General features: G+C 43.4%; 1 long non-coding RNA gene across 7 annotated transcripts in view; it reads left to right on the forward strand.

The window, feature by feature from the left end:
* The window catches only part of LOC109283562 (uncharacterized), a 98,593-nt gene that overhangs the window by 56,920 nt on the left and 20,759 nt on the right, over positions 1-20,914 (forward strand). For 5 of the 7 annotated variants that reach the window (XR_009462362.1, XR_009462363.1, XR_009462366.1 and 2 more), the window contains 2 exons: positions 1,121-1,265; positions 3,597-3,797. This is a non-coding gene — a long non-coding RNA (uncharacterized LOC109283562). Of the gene's footprint in view, positions 1-1,120; positions 1,266-3,596; positions 3,798-10,239; positions 10,367-14,209; positions 16,010-20,914 lie in introns of those variants that run through there. The other 2 variants (XR_002090765.2, XR_009462364.1) reach the window with 2 other exon arrangements.

Raw genomic sequence — 20,914 nt, forward strand, 5'->3', positions numbered from 1 at the left:
GAGGGGAAGAAGTACTTCCCTTGATTTGCAAAAGACACTCCTGTTAATACAAACACAGTATGCTGTTGGTTTTTTTGACAACAAAAACACTCTGTTGACTCTTATTTAACTTATGGCCCATTGTAACCTCTAGGGCCTTCTCCACAGTACTGCAGCCTAGCCAGTCTTTCCCCACTCTATATTTGTGCACACAGTTATTACATCCTAAGTGTAGGACTTGGCACCTGTCCTTGTTGGATTTCATCTGGTTGACTGAAAACCATTTTTCAGGCTATCCAGGTCAGGCTCTACCCTCCAGAGAGTCTGCAACTCTACCAACTTGGTGCCATCCATACATTTGCTAAACATGCACTAAATCCCATCATCCAAAACATTAATGGAGCTGTTAAACGGTACTAAACCTAAGACAGACCCCTGGGCAGCTCCACATGATACCTCCTCCCAGCTAGGCACTGAGCACAATGATCCAACCAGTTAGGTACCCATCTTACAGTATTTTAATTTAGGCTGTATTTCCTTACCTTATTAGTGAGACTGTCATGGGAGACAGTGCCAAAAGCCTTGTTAAAATCAAACTACAGATATACCTTGGATATTTATAGATACATCTACTGCTCAGTGCAGGCCACTTTGCCCCAGGTCGTGGGGCCTTGGAGAAACTGGAAGTACCATGGTGGGCACTTCCAGTTTCACTTTACCTTATGAGCCGGCATGCCAGTTAACAGAGCATGCCGACTTGTAAGGTGGCAGTTACCAGAGCTTTTACTGTATAGATTTTGTGTATACAGGTTGTTGCCATATTGGTCTACAGGCAAAAGAATCAGAACTCATGGCAGAGGTGAACTCTTTTTATTAGACCAACTAGACATTTACAGTTTTTTGTGTTGGTCTAATAAAAGAGATCATCTCTTCCACAAGTTCTTATTCCTTTTGCCTGTAGACCAATACGACTACAACCTGTATACCTGAAACAGGGAGGAAATGAATTTTAGCCATGTCAGCAATTTAAAAATGAAAACTTCATAGTTTTACAAGAAGGAAGCAAAATTTACCACCTGGAAATCTGAAAGCTGACATCCTGCTCCTGTCTATTGTTCAAACTAAATTTGTATTTTCACAGAGCTCACAGAGCTCAGAGGCACCTGAACACAAGAAATTCCTGCCCAGGACAGCCTTCCATCTCCCTACTCTCCTGTGAAATATGAAACATCATAATCAGAAAGAAATATAATTCTACATCCTGCTTGCCACCAGACAACTTCAAGGTAAAAAGACTGTTCCAACTTTTATCTGAGCCTAATTTGCACAAAATGAACTAACTATTCCAACCAGGAGATCTTACACCTTCATTCTCCTGTAAAATATGAATTTATTTCCACCTAGGAGAAATTTTACAATCTTTGCATTCTCCTGTGCCTGAAGAAGGGTGAATGCCCTGGAAAGCTTGCAAATAAAAACATTTTTTTGCAAATATCTAGTTGGTCTAATAAAAGAAATCACCTCTGCCATGAGTTCTAATTCCTTTATATTTTGTGGATTTTTTAGAGGATTTTTTTGAACTGATATAGGCATTTTTATGTGTGTTCTGGGGGTGGGAAGAGTGCTTTAATTAGAGCGGCTCTAAAAGTGCTCTAATTAAAGTGCCACCACTTCATATGTATTAGCATCCCCACATTTAAAAATGGCTCAGGGACACTTGAACTAAAGCTCATTTGATAAGCTTTCATTCAAGGGCCCCTGCCACCATGTTTAAGCATGGGGATGCTGATACACGAGATGCAGGAGGCTGCTGGAGTGTGGTAATTGCCATGCTCCAGCAGATTCTATTAATCGAGTCTGCTCTGACGTGATGGAATTCCAGCAAGTTGGAGCCACCTCTGTTCTCATTTATAGGCGCCCTTACTATTTTGGAAAATGTGTGAATGAGTTTGGAATACTTGCATAGCAGATTATGTAATTGTGATTATGTGATGGCTGTGTGAAGTCTACAAGAATTGCTTGTTGATATTAAACAAATGAGGAATTTCTATACCAACATCTGGTATAAATGAAGAACATATAAATTGCAGCTAGTTGGGATCAGATTCAACTTATTCTACAGAAATGTGTTGCATGTCAGTTTATTTGGAGAACAAAAATATATCAAGCTTCCTCCCATTTGCCCTTCTCTGGGAACTTTCTGTTGATATTATAATTGCCAAACTTTTTGCACTGACAAATACTAGGGGAGCTTATGTTCACCTACACTTAGGATATACCTACCTACCTATCTACCTACCTACCTGTCCACTTACTGTACTGTCATAAAATAATTAATTCCATTGTATATCATTGTATTTATATACAGCAGCCTGTAGCACTTATAATTATAAGAAGAGGTATCATGCTACTCATGGGGAAGAACTAAGCTGTTGGTTTTAAACATCTGCATAGGAGCAGAGTGAACTAGAAATTATAAAAATCTGAGACAAACCAAACTGAGCAGAATATCTGCGCTGAGTAAAAGAAGGAACAAGTAGTTTCTCTCCTGCAATGAGTTTGTCCCACTGTGGCCTGATACACATTTCAGTCCTGTAACGCATGGCAAGTGCTTCAAGGAGTCTTCTTGCACAGTCTGCAGTTAAACAGTATTATCAATGAATGTTGTAAAACAGGGCTGTCCAACTTTTCAGCGGCCTGGGGGCTGCATCCTGCCTGGGCTGCAACAATGCAAGCCAAGACCCCACCAAAACCCTTCCCCCCATGCTGCCTCCACATGTGAAGATCACCCCCCCCCAAGTGTACCCAGGTGGGTGTCCCTCCCCTTCACTGAGGCAGCTGCTTTATGGCACATGTGTGGGTGGGCCCCACAACTCACCAGATTTGTGCTTCCCTCCTGTATCATGCCACAGGCTCCCACACACTTTGCTGCTCCCCAGTGCAGGTGCAGGAAGCCAAAGCTGCTGCTGAAGCCAGAGCAATAGGTGGGTGGGAGCCTGGCATGCTGCAGATTAGCTGCTTGTGGGCTGCCAGTTGGACAGCCCTGTTCTAAAACACATGCACTGTATAAAAAAGGAAGCAAGAAAAACACATAATCGGCACTTTCCTCAAACTTAAACACAAAGGCTAGGGACAGAAGTTACACATAAACTGGTTTAAGTGATCAAAAACTCTTTTAAACCTGTAATAGAACAGAAGCTCAGTGCACATAAACTAGTTTCAAAATGGCTGAAACTGGTTTAAGATAAACCTGGTTGGATGATTTGGGTCAAACTAGTTTACGAAACTTCTGTCTCAGACCCTTTCCTGGTTCAAGCTAAATCATAGTCCCCCAGTATCCCAGCATGCTTTCTAGCCCTGGGCTGAGCTGTCTGCTCCTGAGAGCAGGGGTGACCTCGCCCCTCTGCTCCCTAGCTGAAGCAGTGAGGGCTGGCTGACAAGAGGGTGTGGGGGACAAGCCTGGATGGGGATGCAGCCCAGTCTGTGGTGGGGAGGAGGGGGCTGTCCCTCTCAGTAGATCCCAGCTGGGGCTGGGACTAAGGCCAAGGAAGGGGGTTAAAGACCCCTTCCCCTGCTCAAACTTACTGCTGGCTACAACTGTGGACTACAATTCCTAGAGGCACCTGGAAGCAGGAAAAGGAAGTGACGAGCAACCCTGCAGAGTCCTGCTGCTGTAATTCTGGACTGTGAATCCCAGAGACCTTGGGGCAGCAGGAAGAGGAAGCCAACACACAGCCAGAGAGCCATACGCTAGTGCCTGCCCCCCGGTGTCTGGCCTGAGCCACTGCAAGCATGTGGCTACATTTCCTGAATCAAAGGTAAATGTCTGTTCACTTCTGTTTCAATTTAATCTGGGCAGTTTAGATTAACCTGCAAAGACTGAATCATTCAGCCTCAGGCCTTTTGACTGTCTGTACCTAGCCAAACACCTTTCCCCCTCCCTAGATACGCTGATGACACTTACATTGTTTCTGAGGGATTACATGTCAGATTGAATTCATCTTCAGCTTCAAATTACCTTCCGGGATACAGAAGAACATAACACTTTTGAAATAGATTTGACTTGACTCACTGACCTCACCCTACAGATCTTTATTCTAGTTCTGTGCATCTTAAGGCTATAAATGTCTACTGCTCCATCAGCCCACTTCAACTAACAGGTAGCAAATACAGACAGCTGAACGTGACTATTTTACAATTAACTGGCACAGTAGATAGTTTCTAAGTCTTTTTTCTTTTGAATGAAAACATCAAAGGCTACTGAGAGCAAAAAGTCCTTGTTTAATTACAGTCTTTCTAAATCTGCTTGTGCTCACCACAGTGTATAATGAAACTTCAAGAGTTTCCTGCTCCTGCATTAGGGAAACCATATATGAAGACAAGGGATCAGAAAGATAAGGGATCACTGGCATACTTTAGGGTAAACCTCTCTGCAATTATGCAGCCAAATCAAAGGAAACTCAGCACATGAGAGATCAGTGAAAAGGAAAGATGCTTGTGGTTTTTTTTGCTGAGGAAGGTCCAGAATAGCTTGGAAATGTTCAGGTAACATGCAATACAGTGGGACTTGGGGAACTGTGGTTAGGTTGATTGTTTTTATTACCCATAGTATTGATCTGATAACACCACATCTTAAGTGACAGCACACATGTTTCTGTAACTGACACAGGATCACTCACTATCACTACCCTGACTTCATTTCCCCAAACCACTTTTTGAAGGTGGTAACTCTAGAACAGTGTCCTGGTTCAGCAAATCCATAATAAATTGGGAATGTATGCTCAGAAACTACACCATCAGACTTACTAGTGTGGAGATTCAATCCTGGTCTACTGTATTTCTATTTAAAACTGATTAATCAATATAAAAGGCAGCTATAGATCTAAACCAGAATAAGAATATAGATGACCATTAAGATTTGTTCTTCAAATGTCTGATAAATGACTAAGGAGAATTAGCCTCCCTTATTTCACTGACTTAACTGGAGACGCTTGGTTTGAGTCACATGTTTAAACATAGGAATTAGTCTGAATCATCACTATTAATGAAGCTCAGCAAAATGTTTCCTTTCCAACCCAATGTACTTGTTATCAAGTGTTCATGCATAGATACCTTTTTGCAACTTTTGTGGTCAAATGACAAGTTATATGTAAATTTGGGAAATTCTCTTCAATGTTTTGTTGTCATGGATCATGCTAATTACCATCTGTTTGCTGTGTGTATCTGCGGTCTCATCTTAGACCTAGATCAGGGGTGGGGAAATATTTGGACTGAAGGGCCACAGAAAGGGTTTTGGTGAGCTGTTGAGGGTGGGCAGTGACAGGTGCTGGCCTGACCTGGCATGGTGGGGCGGGGGGAGGGAGCAATGATCCTATCTGGCCCTGGGACCATCTGCTCTGCACCAACCACTGGGTGGGGAGTGGCGTCTGGGAGCAGGACAGGTAGATAGAGCCAAGATTGCAAGGTGGCGACAGTGTGGGGCTGGGGCCCAGGGCAGAGCTGCGATCTGCTCCTCCCTCATGCATGTAATGGGCACCAGTTCCACATGCAAGGACATGCAGGGAACAGATCACAGCTCTGCCTCTGGCCCCAGCCCCATGTTGTCACCACCCCATGACCCTGGCCATATCCATCCCACTCCCAGACACTGTTTCCTGCCCACTCACAGCCCCATACCATCTACCCAGCTGAACATGCCCTGCCCATGGCAGTCCTGGGCCAGTCTCCATGGGGACCCCACCCACTTACCTGCCAGCTCTGTCTAGCACCCTTGGCTCTGGGCACAGGCAGACTAGCAATGGCAGGCAGGCAGGCAGCATGAGCCATTGCCACAGGGGCTGCTGGGAAGCCAAGTCCAGTCACTGTACTGATTCCACCCAGGGGCTGCAGGACTGGCTGCATGTGCCACAGCCCCTTTGCCACCTGCCCTCTTGTCCCTGGGCCAAGAGGGGCTGAGGGACCCACCATGGCTTGGATAGAATCTCTTGGTGGGCCAGATCCAGCCCATGGGCCATATTTTGCCTACCTCTGACCTAGATGACCAAAATGTAGTGGACCATCTTCTTTCTATGTGCTTTTATAATGCACAACATAATGGAGCCTCTGGGTGCTGTTGAAAAAAATAAAGATGGTAAAAAGTAAAATATACTCTCCAACACTTTATAGAACTATTTACTATCTTTGTATTTGATAAGAAAACTCAAAAATCGCACTTTTAAACTTCAAAATTAGTAGCATGTTAGTTCAACACTAACTTTGAGCAAAATCCTGTTTAAAATGACATTATAATCATTCAGAAGCAAGCCTGAGCTGCATAAACTGTTGTTAGTTGTGCACATCTGTGTAGATAGCTAACTGCCAGGCTTCTTGACTACAGGAATTTACAAGCCCAGCTGTAAGGCAGAGAAAGGAAATTGTTTCAGAGGATTAGCCACTTTGGTACAAGTTATAGTGGAGCTTGTAAGTACAAGAAACTGCTTAGTGCCATCCCAAAGAGCTTTGCAATGCCTTTGTAGTTTCATAAACCCATTTGCTCTGGAATCAGCTGCTTAGCAGCTCTGTTAAAGAAACTGGCAATCCGAATTGGCAGCAAAAACCCAACAACCATTATCTAACGTGATGCACAGTGGAATCTGCAGGGTGGCTCTTAGCTAACCTTGAGTAGCTCAAAAATGACCAAGCTGTATTTATTCAGGATATTGTTTCTCTTTTTCTTGTTCAGCATAAGCTTCCAAGTACTTTTGTTTACAATAATCATATAGCAGAAATGGTCTTGGGTATGACCAACTGGAGGGCCTGGTGGCAATATGGTGGAGCTACTCATAGTGGGGTAGCTCCTATAAAATACTGCAATGTCGAAACCTCCAGAGTAAGGTGAGTATAGAGTGCCTCAAAACCTTGGCCTCCACTACCTTGGGGTACCCTTGGGTTATAGAAAGGCTAAGGGACAGCAAAGAAAGGCAAAGAAAGATGCCCTCACTGAGGCACTAGGCAGTCAGCAGCAATTCTTAAATGTTGCTCTCTGGCAAAAGCTGCAACCATCAAAGCTTTGAGTGTTTGGACTCAGTCTGGCCTTTGGATTCTGCCTCAGTGGTCTAAAGGGAGGATGGTAAATCTTGGGCAGCCTCCACTCCTCCATAGTCTGGCCTAGGACTACAGGTTGAAGGTTTGGGTGTGATGGTCATACACCTCTTGCACATACACCATGATCCAGAGGATTGACAGTTGCCTACACATAGCAGAAAATACATAGAATAGACCATATTTTTTTAATACTGAAAGATATATTAACTTTGGAATTTTCCTGAAACAAAGTTTCATCATTAGTTATCTGTGCTTAATATTAAAATATAGACCTCAGGCAAAAGGAAAAAAGTGATCAAAACTCAATAGTGAACTATTTCTAGTCTATGCAGAACAAAAAATGTATAAATAATTTGTATAACTCAATATTTACTGTGGGCTTAACAGGTACTTTTGTTTTTTGAACATGTTAACTAAAAATACAGGTTAATTTTACCAATCTAGGTTGTAATCGCCTCTTTTTTTATGACATCATATTGTTGCAAAAGAAGAAAGATGTAATTTAAAGAGTACTGCACAAGACTTGCCAGGCACTGAGGCTAACCAGATTGACAATTGACACTTTTTACCTTCTTTTCTGGCACAGATATCCTTTTGTCTAGTATAAATTAAAATTATATTAAAATCTACAGAAAACCTGCTCATTTATTTAAAGTAATCTAAATATAGCTGCTTTGAATGTTCTAATACCTAGAGAATAATGCAGCTGTCAGCAGTATGTTCTTCTGAATGGGAATTGCATGAACGCTATAAGTCTGTTGTTCCTAATTTCAAAAATATGGTCATGGTTGGTCACCACTCAAAGACAGGTATGTAGTTCAAACATAAATGCCAGCACATATGCATACTGCATAGGGAACTGGTGATGTAGTTCTATATAGTGAAACCATAAGAGCTCTAAAATTAAAGTCAATACATACATCTGCGTTGCAGATGACTACCGGGTGCTCTATTTATCCTGTGACTTTACACCACTAGGGATCATTTAGAAAATCTGATCAGTAGTGCAACATGTTACTGACACTGCCACATTTAAAAGTCTGATTAACTTAGGCAAATTAATTTATCCCACATGAAGGATGAGCTTGTGTGCCCTTGTACATCTAAGATGTACATAGTTGCAGGGCCTGATCTGATCAAGAGAGGACATGAAACATCCTGACATCAACTGGCTCTATTCATAGCATATGATATCAGTTTTCCCAGAGCTGCTTTATTATGAGCAACAGTTAAAAGTTAATAGAGAGAGAAGGCTCAAGCACTTTAAACAGCAGGGCATAAAAACTTGCAGGGAAATAAGGGTTCTTATTATCCAATGAAAACAACTCTTATTATGTTGGCATTACATAATAATAAGTTCATGGATTTTAAGCCAAGAAGTGATTATTAACTTCATCTAGTCTGACCTTCTTCATGACACAGGCCATACTACTTCACTGCATCAAGCTTGTAACTTCCAAATGAGCTAGAATTTGGATAACTCTTCAACGGAATTACTCATTAGCGGTGTACAGCTAAATCCTACAGGGATCTAAGAACTTTGAACCAAATAAGCATATAAGTAATCCCATTAACTTCACTTTACAGGACTGAGCCTGTGTTAGGTAAAGAAATTAAAAGGGCTGATGAAATGATTTGTTGCAAGACTGTCAACATCTTTCTTATGTGTTTCTTTTGTTATGTAGGTATTTTGCTGTTATGAGCTGTCTTGATTTGTGGAGTTTTCTATCCTTCTGTCCTATCAGTGGTCATCACCTTTGGTTGGGGACCTATATAGATTAATTTCTCCTAACTGATTCCATACTTTATAATCAGCAGTGGGTAGAATATTAATGCTCAGCTTATACTATATCTATATTTAGATTTATATGCCCGACAAAGGCTCAGAAAAGCTTATAAAAGAGGGCAAATAACTTAAAAACAAGAAAATAAGAGAACAAAACAGCACAAACAAAATAATATACAAAAGACAATAAAGTATTAAAATAAACTATAACAAAACCCCCCTAAGCAATATCCAAGTTTAGCTTTGTTTGCTAAATGCCTGTTCAAATAGGAAGGTCACCGCATCAGTGCATCACCGCATCACTGCTGACCTTCAAGGATAGGTTACAAATGTCTCAGTGACTGGGTGAGTCAAAATCTTGACAAGGTGGTGCTGGGGTATTCCTGCCCTCGCTTGGTCTCACCTGCCATGACTTTGATGGAAAAATTAGAGGAGGTCATGTTCAGCCTGGGAAGAAGTCATGGCCCATGGAGGGAAAAGCAGAAGAGACCACCAGGCCTTTATAAAACTGTGGCCCTCTGGGCCAGTAAGCAGGTCTTAGGGGCCTAAATGGGAGCTCCTCCAACTCCTACACTCCTGCCTTGAACCTCCGGCAATATAGTTTTTAGGACTCAGACCTTTAGGAGGGGTCTGCAGTCATTCCATGTCAATATTTAAAGTCTTATTTACACCTATCCTTGAGGGTCTCACTGTCCAGGTGAATCCCAGACGCACCAGAGGTAAGGGAGGGGGTGCAAGTGACCCATCTCTCCCCTCTTCCCCGTTGGCTCTGCTACACAGTGTTTCTGGAAGATGTCCAGGCTTAGGCTCTAGTTACTAGTGGACAATAACAGGGAGAGAATTCCAGAGCTGACGGATGACTACCAAGGATGACCTTTCCACATATTTTCACCAAGTGAACTTGGTGCATTACTGGTACTAAAACATATTCAGCTTAAAATACCTAGTTCCTTGAAGAAGAATGTGTAATATGGGTATCCTTGTTCTTTGAAAAATATATTCCTAAATTGTCTAACTCAGCTATGCATAGAATCACTGACTAGTAGTATCAGACTGACTTATACTCAGGTTGAACTAACCCAAAAAATCCTAACAGAGATCCACATTCTTGGCTAAATAGGCATGTTCAGTTCACAGTTTCAAGCTTTTACTAAGGACACCTCCACAGGAATGTAGAGGGTGAAATCTTGGCTCTGCTGAGGTCAGTGGCAAGATACCCATTGATTTCAGTGGAACCAGGATTCCACCCATTCACTTTAAATGTCAATACTACCCTAGGTTTGCCTAAAATCTACTGTATAGACAGAGAGAGGAGGCGGGAGCAGGATGGATTTCATTGAATGAATACTGTGTCCATTAAAATGTTGTCTTTGGTTGTTCCTTATCAACAGAAAGAACATGTCTGTGTCTGACAGCCATGCATCCTTCAATTAATTATAAAAATGAAATCCACAGACTGGATGTAAAATCATCATTACCATCTCAGACAGACTGAGCTAAGGCATTGCTGCAAGTGAGGTTGGTTTTTCATTATGTCACACAAATTCACACTTTCAGTTTACTTGTTTCCAGTGTTCCCATGTGCACATGTGCATGCGCACAAAGTATTGCCCGCATGTGCTCATGTAAGTTTTCTTATACAAATAGAGGAGTTATATGCATATTCAGAATGCCTTCCCCTAGAAGCAGTGGTGTCCATTCACAGCACCTAGAAGCAATTTCAGTTAACCAAATACAGTGGCACTGATAACTGCAGGGGAAGCAGCAGAAACAGGACAAAACATTTCTCTTATTTTGTACTTTAGAGATGACCAGCAGAGAGACCTTTGTGACCTTTGTGTCAATGCCATTTTTAAGGGTTTTTATTTAACAATTTTTTAACTGGCTGAGTGTAAATCCATCTTAAGTAACATATGAATATGGAAACAATTGAGTTCAAAGAATGATTAATCAGTTCCAATGTGATAAAAGTTAAACCAGAAGGATTAATTCCAGACTTCTGGATCTTAGATTGAAGGCCATAAGCTTTTCTATGGCTAATCAAATACATACAAGACTAGGATAATTGAGGAAGTCCATTCACGTATCACAAACCTCATCTACTACAGTAAGATATCATAAGCCTTATCTGTCACAACAGAAATAATTTCATTTTGAGAGCAACTCGACAGCATAGTCAGACATTGGGCCTAAAACTCTATCCATCAAAGCAAACCATACTTCCTTGGATAATTACCTCAAAAGAATCTCTATAATCCAGCTGCTTTCACAAAGACCTTTAAGAATGGGACAAGAGACTTTCATATGACCTGGATGTGCTCCATCTACCTCCACCCTCCTCAAAAGAGGTGGTCAACTACTGAAATTTGGAATCAAATATAGGAATATTATATATGATTATATATCGGTTGCCCATGTGCATTACTCTTGGACCTATCCCTTCTGTAGCTTTGGATGAAACACTTCAGTGTGCATCTTTAAGGGAAACTCAGGTCTTGGTTTTATCAGTTACCCTATATTCTCTGGCGAGACTTGCCTTTCCAACTGAATATCTGACTGCTGGCAACTACATCATCAAAAAATGTGGCTTGACTGTTGTCCAGTCTCATGCTTGCAGCACCTGTTGCCCTGTAATCTGAAAAAGTTAATAAAGATATATACCAGCAGGAGGAGGGGAAGTTTTACAAAGAGATACAAAAAGGAGATTCAGGATACAGGGGCCCACAGTTCCAACAGACTGAAACTGAAGGACAGTAGAAGGGGTGCAGCAAAAAACCAAAGTTGCCTGTACACGTGCCAGGATTAATTGAGTCTGCTGGAGCATAGTAATTACTGCACTTCAGTCAGCTTCCTCATCTCATTTATCAGCATCCCTGCACTTCAAAATGGCGGCAGGAATGCTTTAACTAAAGCTCGTTCAATGAGCTTTAGATAAAGTGCCCCTGCCACCAGTTTGAAGTGGAGGGACACTGATACATGAGACCCTGGGCACTTTAATTAGAGCAGCTCTCAGAGCCACTCTAATTAAAGAGCTCTCCCACCCCCAGAATGCATGTAAAAACACCCCAAGTGATTGAATACATTTGCTTGGCCCCCATCTTATTAGCTTTGCCATCTTTTACATTTGTTTATTTTAAACTATGCAGGGAAGGCTGGGATTTATAGGCTTAGAAACCACAGGTGACTTTGTGACCTGCATGGAATCAATGGTAAAACTTCCATTGAATGAGACATGGGTGTTGTGATAGACAACGAAATGAACATGAGCCACTAATGTGATCCTGTAGCTGGCAGAGCTAATCAAACACTGACATGCATTACTGAGGCATCCCAATGATCTGTAATGTCCCTTAGGATAAAATACAACAATCATTATTTTCAACCAGCCATTATCAAGAGGTACCGGCTACTGCAACTCTTTTCCTACTCCAAGTACAGCAAACTGAAAACTGGTGGCCACTATGTAGTAACTTTGACAAGTGCCTTTTCCCCCGCTAATTGTGATCATGCTGAACTCAAGAGAGTCTAGATAGCTCAGAAGACTGGTGGGAAAATATAAAGGAAACATGGAAAGCAGTTACTGAAATTTGGTTAGAACAGCTTTCAAGCAAAGTCAGGAGGCAGCTGGGGTCAAGAGCCAGAGTCAAGTAGCCAGAAGAGAAGCAAAGAACCAGAATCAGGAAGCATAGGGGTCCAGATAGAGCTAAGATGAAGCTAAATCTGGAAAGAGACAGAGAACAGCAGCCTAAGGCTTCTACATTGACCAGCGAAGGGACTAGTTACTGGGACTGCAGCTCCATCAGTCCATCCCAAGAAACCACAATGCCTGAGGGTGTAATGGCTCAGCTCCAGGGCCTGCTATTTAGAGCTTCTCTTCAGCTGCGGGGTGGCTCTGGGCCAGGCTGGCTGTTATTAACTCTCTCCATACCTGACTAACTGCCAGTAGCCCTGACACCAAGGCTGGCAAACTGGTCTCTGGTGAACTATACAGGAAGCCTAACCAGAGATGTTGGAAATGTACAACTGCACTTGCTGCTCCTGTGTAAAAGCAGGTTTGAAGGAAATTTAACTGTTGGAATGAGCAAATACATGCATGAAGACTAACCAAAGGGACTGAGGTACCACTTAGAAACTGTAGAACAATATTGGCGTAAGTAATATCAATTTCTCAGAAGGTATGAGGAAAAAGGATACTACAGGGTTTTTAAAAAAATTGGATGCCTGCAGTTAGCTTTTGGGTATTAGGACCGTGCAAATAAGATTTCAAATTTTAGGGAGAAAGATGAGTGTGGGAAGAGACCATGGCAAGAATGGTATACAGGAGACCCCTGCCATTCGCAGGGGATCCATTCTGGAGATGCCTGAGAATGGTGGAATCTGCAAATACTGACGGGGCTCCCCGTCAGACCCTACAGTCGCCCCCTGCTCCCCTCCCATGAGAAGCTGGAAGCGCGGGGCTCCCCCACAGCACCTGGGGATCGACTGTGGCTGCTTCCGGGGGAGAAGATGCTGTCGCTGCCTCCTTCCCCATCCCCAGCATTCACTCTCCACCCGCCTGGCTCTGCCCTCCCCCTCCGCCTGCCCAGCTCTGCTCTCTGCTCTCCCCAGCTCTGCCCTCCCCTCCCCTACGCAGTGCTTCATGCTTGCTTACAGAGAGGCAGGAGTTCAGTGCAACACCAGAGGGAGCCCTGGCGGTGCTCACTCTGACCCACCCCGTTGTTGCGGCGCACCATGAATATTCAAATCCGCAAATAGCGGATTTGCCAATAGCGAGGGTTTCCTGTAGTTTAGTCAGTTAATTGACCTGAGACTCGAAAGCAAGATGTGGATGGAACAAAGTTCTTACTGTTAATGGAAAATTATTAGTTTAATAAATATGGAGAAAAGACAAGAGGAAAAGGGGATTATTGTCAAATGTTTACCATTCAAGGCCTGATCAGATGCCAAGAACAGAGACCAAATGATTAGACTGCAAGAAAGAAACAAGACTTATTGTACAAAATTCATAAAGTAGTCTTGTTTCCAGACGTTAGTTTGGGGATTGAAGCCAAAAGAAGAGAGCTGAATCTTAGCAAGTGGAATTTTGTAAAAAGGGAACAGAAATTTATGTCATAGATCCAGATAAGCTCTGGGTATTGCCAAGGGTACGACTAGGTATGTGATGCTATGCAGCAGAAGCGATAGCAGAAAATAACCCCTGGTTAGGCTTTAGACAAAATGACAATGTGGAAGTTGGGTTTCGTGGTGGGGATTTATTTTGTTTGGGGGACCTTAGTTTGTTGAAGACCTTGGGATGCCAGCTGTAGTAAAAGCATGTAATTCTGAAATAACTGCATTTCTTCTCCTTCATTACATATGCAGATTGAAATAGAAATCAACATGAAGACCACCTCTGAATGTTTCTGCCTAGGGAAAACTCCAGCAAATACAAGTGTTCATGTATCTATTCCAAACCACACGTCTGATAAAATGTAACAGGGCTTAAATCTAATGGCACTGTAACAGGGGGCCCTTCTTGGGGACGATTTACCTTTGGCCCGCCCACCTGTTCTGGGCCAACTGCCCACCTTCTCTCCTGCCATGCCCTGATGTTAATTAATTACTGATCTTAATAAGAGGAGGATGCCCATTTCTTGCCCCGATGCCAGGGGGCGCTATCTACAGCTCCATACCTTCCCTATCCAGCCCAAGCCTTGCAGATGGCATCCTCTTTTGTCAACATCACCGGCCCCACTCTGGGCCCCAGAATCCTATTTGAACCCCACCTGGATCCCTCCATTTAGGTGGCCTATTCTGCCTTCATTCTAGGCTGCATAGCTCCCTGAGCTGCTTCCCCCTTATAGGTGTGGTCTCCCCGGGACCTTTGGCTACACTGGCCCTGGCCCCACCTCCAGGCCAGTCAGAACCCCAGGCCCTCAGCTCTGGACGTCCCTCATGGTGGGCCCCGGGCCCTTCAACCCTTCCGGTCCTGGCTCCAGCATTGACCAGTCGGGGGATGTCAAGACAGGTTTCTGAGTCTATGGCCTTACTCTCTCACTGGGGTCCACCTTCCAGACCCTACAAGGGGGTAACTCACCCGGTTGTGGGAGCTGGAGTTAAGGTGCCACAACCCGCCTTTCGCCGGGGTGGTAACTGGTCTGGCATTTCCTGGGGGCTCCCGTGCCACTGAGAGCCCCACCAGGCCACCCACTCCCAGCAGGTCAGTTTTAGGTCATGCCCAGGACCAGGAGCCTCCTGACCAACCCCTACAGCTCCTACCTTACCTCCAGAGTGTTCCATGAAGTCTCGCAGCCGGGTGATGTTGCTGCACCTCCAGCCAGCAGCAAAATACCCTGTTTATATGGGTGGCCAGAGCTCTAAAATGGCCGCTGCAATTAAGCACCTGCTGGCTGCTCGGCCCCAGGTCTTAAAGTGACAGGCACAAATAGTGGCCTGCCACAGGCACCAAAACACCATATGTTGAGACATCAGCAGCCAAAGTAAGGGCAACAATGTGGTCATAACTATATGATACAGCACTACTGATAAGTTGTATTTGACAAGTTGCAAGCTTGTTATGGCAGCATAGGTATGTTTAGTAGGGGTGTGCAAAGTGGGCCCCATTCAATTCAGATTCGGCCTGAATTGGGGACAGTGCTTCAATTAGTTTCATAGATTCATAGATTCATAGATGTTAGGGTCGGAAGGGACCTCAATAGATCATCGAGTCTGACCCCCTGCATAAGCAGGAAAGAGAGTGCTGGGTCTAGATGACCCCAGCTAGATGCTCATCTAACCTCCTCTTGAAGACCCCCAGGGTAGGGGAGAGCACCACCTCCCTTGGGAGCCCGTTCCAGACCCTGGCCACTCGAACTGTGAAGAAGTTCTTCCTAATGTCCAATCTAAATCTGCTCTCTGCTAGCTTGTGGCCATTATTTCTTGTAACCCCCGGGGGTGCCTTGGTGAATAAATACTCACCAATTCCCTTCTGTGCCCCCGTGATGAATTTATAGGCAGCCACAAGGTCGCCTCTCAACCTTCTCTTGCAGAGGCTGGATCACTGTCCCTGATTTGACTCGGCCAAACCCAAATCCTAAGATTCGATGCTAATTCAGAGGATCAGCGATTCGGCCATAGATACAGCTTTAAATGTTTTTTCTACATCCCTTGAGGTACCAGTGCAGCTCGTGAATGCTGCAATACTGGAGCAGAAGGAACATCTCACAGGAGCATGGGGGCCCCCCTGCATGCTCGGCAGTGAACCTGGAAGTGGAGCAGAAGTACTTTCAGTCCACTTCCGAGTCCACTGGCTTGGCAATCGGCCACAGAGGGACCTGGGGTGCCCCCCCCCCAAACCCAGGAGGCACCAGTTGCCAAGCAAGAGGGGCACGGGGGGGGGGGGGTGGGGCCACTGGCGCAGTCCCTAGTGGACCCAGAAGTGGAACAGAAGTGCTTCTGGTCCACTTCCGGGTGTGCTGCTGAGTGCGCTGAGGAGCCCTCTGTGCTTCTGTGAAATGCTCCATGTGCCCCATCACAGCATTCATGAGCCACCTGGTACCTAGAGGTATGTAGAAAAAACATTAAAAGCTGTGTCTATGTCCTAATCACCGAATCTTTCCAAATCTCTCTGAATCAATTTGGAGGGTTCCGATTTGATTTGGAGAGATTAAAGAGTCCTCTGATTTAATTCAGATTCAGAGATTCGGCCACCAAATTGGGCCAAATTTCCACCAAATTGAATTAGGGACCAAAGCTTTGCACAGCTCTAATGTTTAGTGAAGGTTTTGTAGAAGTCCCCCTTCCCCTCTGTTTCTTTTTTCATTTACTGACATGTTTCCTGAATTATATATATGGTTGTTGCTGCAGATTTTGGAATTCAGATAATCTATTTTCACTCTGGTTAATGGGCACACACTTGATGCGCAGTAGCTTGTTTTTGATAACAGAGTTTTAGATAACTGGTCTGGATAATCAAGGATAAAAGTTGTACTTTTAAAAAGTTGTTTGCTAGGAGCTTTTCTTTAAATATTTAACTACTGTAACTACATTTGGATAATTATATTGACAACCCTACCTTTTGACCTGTCTCATTCAGCTAGGGTCCAGTAGCTTAGTTACATTTTCACTGTGGCTGCCTGAAATCATATTCCCTAGAATTTGACCTTTCGTTCAGTGGAATTGTAGCACTAGTCTGTGGGAGCTTCACCTACTGGCATCATGGTGATCCTGAAACATATTAAATACTTAGATACTTGCCTATTGAAATAATCTCTTTTGTATGTTAAGTGATTTTCAAACAATTGAAAAGCAAAGAATAAAACAGCTATTCACAATGACACTTCATGGGTCCAAAGCATTTTAGTAGAATACTGCACCCAGAAAATATTTGCAGTTTTGAAATGTAACCATCTTGTTTAGCTAGTAAGGTACCTAAAGGACACATTGCTTTTGTGTAAGGTAATTTGCAAGAAAAATACTGGTTCTGGACTAGACTGGACTAGCAAGTGAGACTACTTGCGTGCTTCAAATTAGGTACATATACAAAACTGAAGGTCCAAATATGTATTTGAATAAAATACTGCCTCTTCTAAAAATTGGCTTTCAAAAAGCCAAGTGGCAATATTTAAAGTGTTTAGTAAGTATTTTTCATGCTTTAAGTTATTTTTGCAATACAGTGGGAGTCACTGCATTACCGAGTAAGATATCTAGAAAGAGAGACTACAAAATAAAACAAAATCCAAGAAAAGAACAACATAGATACATACACGTCTGGAATTCTGTCAAAGGATATATATACGTTTAATAGATACTAGTTTGGGATCTCTCTTGAGACATTTAACAATTGTCTGCATCCCATGGAAAAGAACTAGATATGAGCAAAGCATACCTCTTGCTTTATAATATATTGATTTTCTCAAAGGAAAAGAAATAGAGTCGTATTCCAGGGTAGGTTTTATGTTCCGGGAATAACCTGAAATGCCAACCTAGCATTTTTGTACTTCAAAAATGTCTTCAATTTTTATAACCTAGCATGACTGTAAAATTGAGGCTGTTAAAAATACATGGTTTACTTTAGTAGTTTATAATTCACAATGGCAGTTTAGTGGGTGGGGTTGTAAATTGGCAAGTAGATTGTTGCCACAAGAGTACACTGCCTCTCTGCACAGTAGAGACTGTGCTAAGAATAGGCATGCGGTCACAGTGATAATTAAAAAGGGCTTGGCATAACTGAAATTTTGATGGAAGTTATGGAGGTGGTTGTAGGGTGTATAAAAACTACTCTAAAAATTAGATGGTATGGATGAACTTAAAAGGACTACATTAAGATGAAAAACCTACAAAATAGAACTGATGAACCATGGTTTCACATTTTAGTAGAGACACCAAAAAAAATAGGTTGTGGGAAAACATCCACCCATAGAGACATGTGTTTTCCTATCACTTTTCAGAACCAGATAGATATAGAACCAAATCAGCATGCTATGTTAAAAACTCTGTATAAGATGTAAGGCAGTTTGTCACTGCCCAAAACAAATAATGTAGGAAAAGCCAACCTCAGAAGTCAGAGATGGGAAGCCAGAGAGTGGGAGGTAAGAACATCAATTTCCTCTATGCAGTCAATATAGCAAAAGATATCAGATTTCTGTAGGCAGGAATAATTGACTTGTGCCAAAAGAATATTGTTCTACTAGGTGATATTTATAGCTTGAATACCTTTTAGAATAGATTTCAGACCAGTATCAAAGAACCCAGGGTGAAAGATGGGAACAGATGTGGATGGTACTGTAATCACTGTACCGCTTACAGATTTTGAAGTTTCTCCATGAAGAAATCATGCAACCTCATGAGTCTAGAATAAACTATAAACATAAAAGTAAATATTCTGATTACAAGTGCAGATGAGACAGCAGGTGAATGGTAAATCTGTGTCTCCTGGACTTCCTGGTCAAGGAAAGGCAACCAGTGATGTTTACTTACTTCTGTGGACTCGGGGAATATAATCCAGCTCCTTACACCTATGAGAGATGCTTCATCAGCAGCAATACTCTTCCATGCATGAGGCAGCCAGGGTTCCAGAGAAGCCCCAATAACAAAAGTGGCATGATGTGTGAACAAAATCATTGCCTTTATTTGGTCCCATACCATAATCCCCTTCTAAGTTACTCCTCCTATTTTTGGTTCCATTGTGTTGCTATATGATATTATTCAGAAATCTATTTTAATTTGTATATATTTCTAATAAGGCTTTTGTAGCTTTTAGTTAACCAACTACCACAATACTTTGTCAGTTATGTTACAGGGCTGTGGCATAGTAGTGGCTGAATATCGTAGGATCTTTAGCTTAGTTACTTTTCTTGAAAAATTGTCTTGTAAGGGACTAGTTCCTCTGGATTTCTTCCTCTTTTAAAATTCTAGGTGTTACCAGTAAAAATGACTTGTATGCCTGGAATTGTGGTATTTGGGGGTATTTCTTTTCTGAGATAAGCACATGCGAAGGAGTTAAATCTGTAGAATTTGCATGTTGCAAATGAGTAACTATAAAAGGAGGTTATGTGAAGTTACGCACAGAGTTTGCTCCATAAGAGTAAACTGCAGCCCTCAAAGTCTGGAAACATATACTTTATATTCTTTTATAATCCAATGATGTAATTAATTGAGGTGTGCTAGATTGTGCTTCCAAACTTTTAATAAGTTACCCAGTATTTAACAACTGGCTGGCTCTAGCAGTCCCAGCACAGAAAGGATTATGGATAGATGCACTGGATTCTGCCAGTGAATAGGTCATTTTTGGTTTCGACCCCTTTCTTCTCCTCTGCCAAACCTTTTACCAACTTCTTCTGGGAGAAAGTAGAGGCTGTCTTCTTCCCATACTATCGGTTTTTCCCCGCATCCAAACCACCCTAAGATGCTGTTTCAGCTTAGCTGCTGACAATGTTTTGCCTGTTTCTGGAAACCATTCTTTCTTGGCTCCTAATTGCCTTGTGTTATCTTTCCTTATCCACTTAACAAGGTAGAAACTAAATATTGTTGAATACAGGATAGTAAGCATGTTTGAATAGGGAAGTATTCAACTCTGATTCGGATTCAGTTGATTTGGAGGACAGTGATTTGATTCAGTGATTCGAATCACTGTCCCCATTCAATTCAGATGAATCAGAAAAGAAGATTTGGTGCTGATTTGGTGCTGATTTGGCGCTGATTCAGATTGGCCAGGGAGAGGCAGGCACAGCTGGGCAGCAGCTGTTCTCTCTGGCTATGCCTGCCTCTCCCCAGGCGGGGGAGCCACAGGAGAAGCCCCCTGACTGGCTGCCCTGCCCAGCACTTAAAAAAACAAGTGCCCCCGCACACACCACCTGCAGCAGTTTCTGGGGGCTCATGGCAGAGCCCCTCTACACAGCACAGGGCAGTGGGGGACAGCAGGGATCACCCCCCACCTGGCACCTGCATGGCAGCTGTCCCATGGCATGGATGCAGCATGGCTCGGCAGGGTGTCACGTGCTATGAGCTGGGGCTGTTGGGGCTGAGCGGTACAGGGTACTGGGTGACTGTGACTGGCCAACTTCCAGCTGGGGTGGCTCCAACAATCACCCAGAGACCAGCACTGCTCAGCCTCAATGGCCCCAACTCCCAGACAGCATGCAGCACCCTGTCGAGCTGCACTGAACCCGCACCATGGGGCAGCTGCCACACGGGTACCAGGTGGGTGGGGTGATCCCTGCTGCCCCACACTGCCCCGCACTGTGCAGGGGCTGTGCCATGAGCCCTCAGAGGTTCTGATCACTGCTGCTGCAGGCAGTGAGTGCTGGGCTTTTTTTTTTTAAGTGCAGGGAGGCTGGGGCCAGGTTGGAGATAGGGCTGGGCAGGGCAGCCATGGGGGCTGCTTCTGTGGCTCCCCCTGCCTGGGGAGAGGCAGGCACAGCTGGGGGAGCTGCAGGAGAACCCGCAGCTGCCTGGCTGTGCCTGCCTCTTCCCTGGCCGATCCAAATCTCCAAATCTCTCTGAATCTTTTCTGAATTAATTTGGAGGCTTTGGATTCAATTTGGACCTTTAAATGTGTCTCTTGATTTGATTTGGATTTGGAGATCC

Source organism: Alligator mississippiensis, chromosome 5 (genome assembly GCF_030867095.1).
Source record: "Alligator mississippiensis isolate rAllMis1 chromosome 5, rAllMis1, whole genome shotgun sequence".
Taxonomy (NCBI): Eukaryota; Metazoa; Chordata; order Crocodylia; family Alligatoridae; genus Alligator; species Alligator mississippiensis.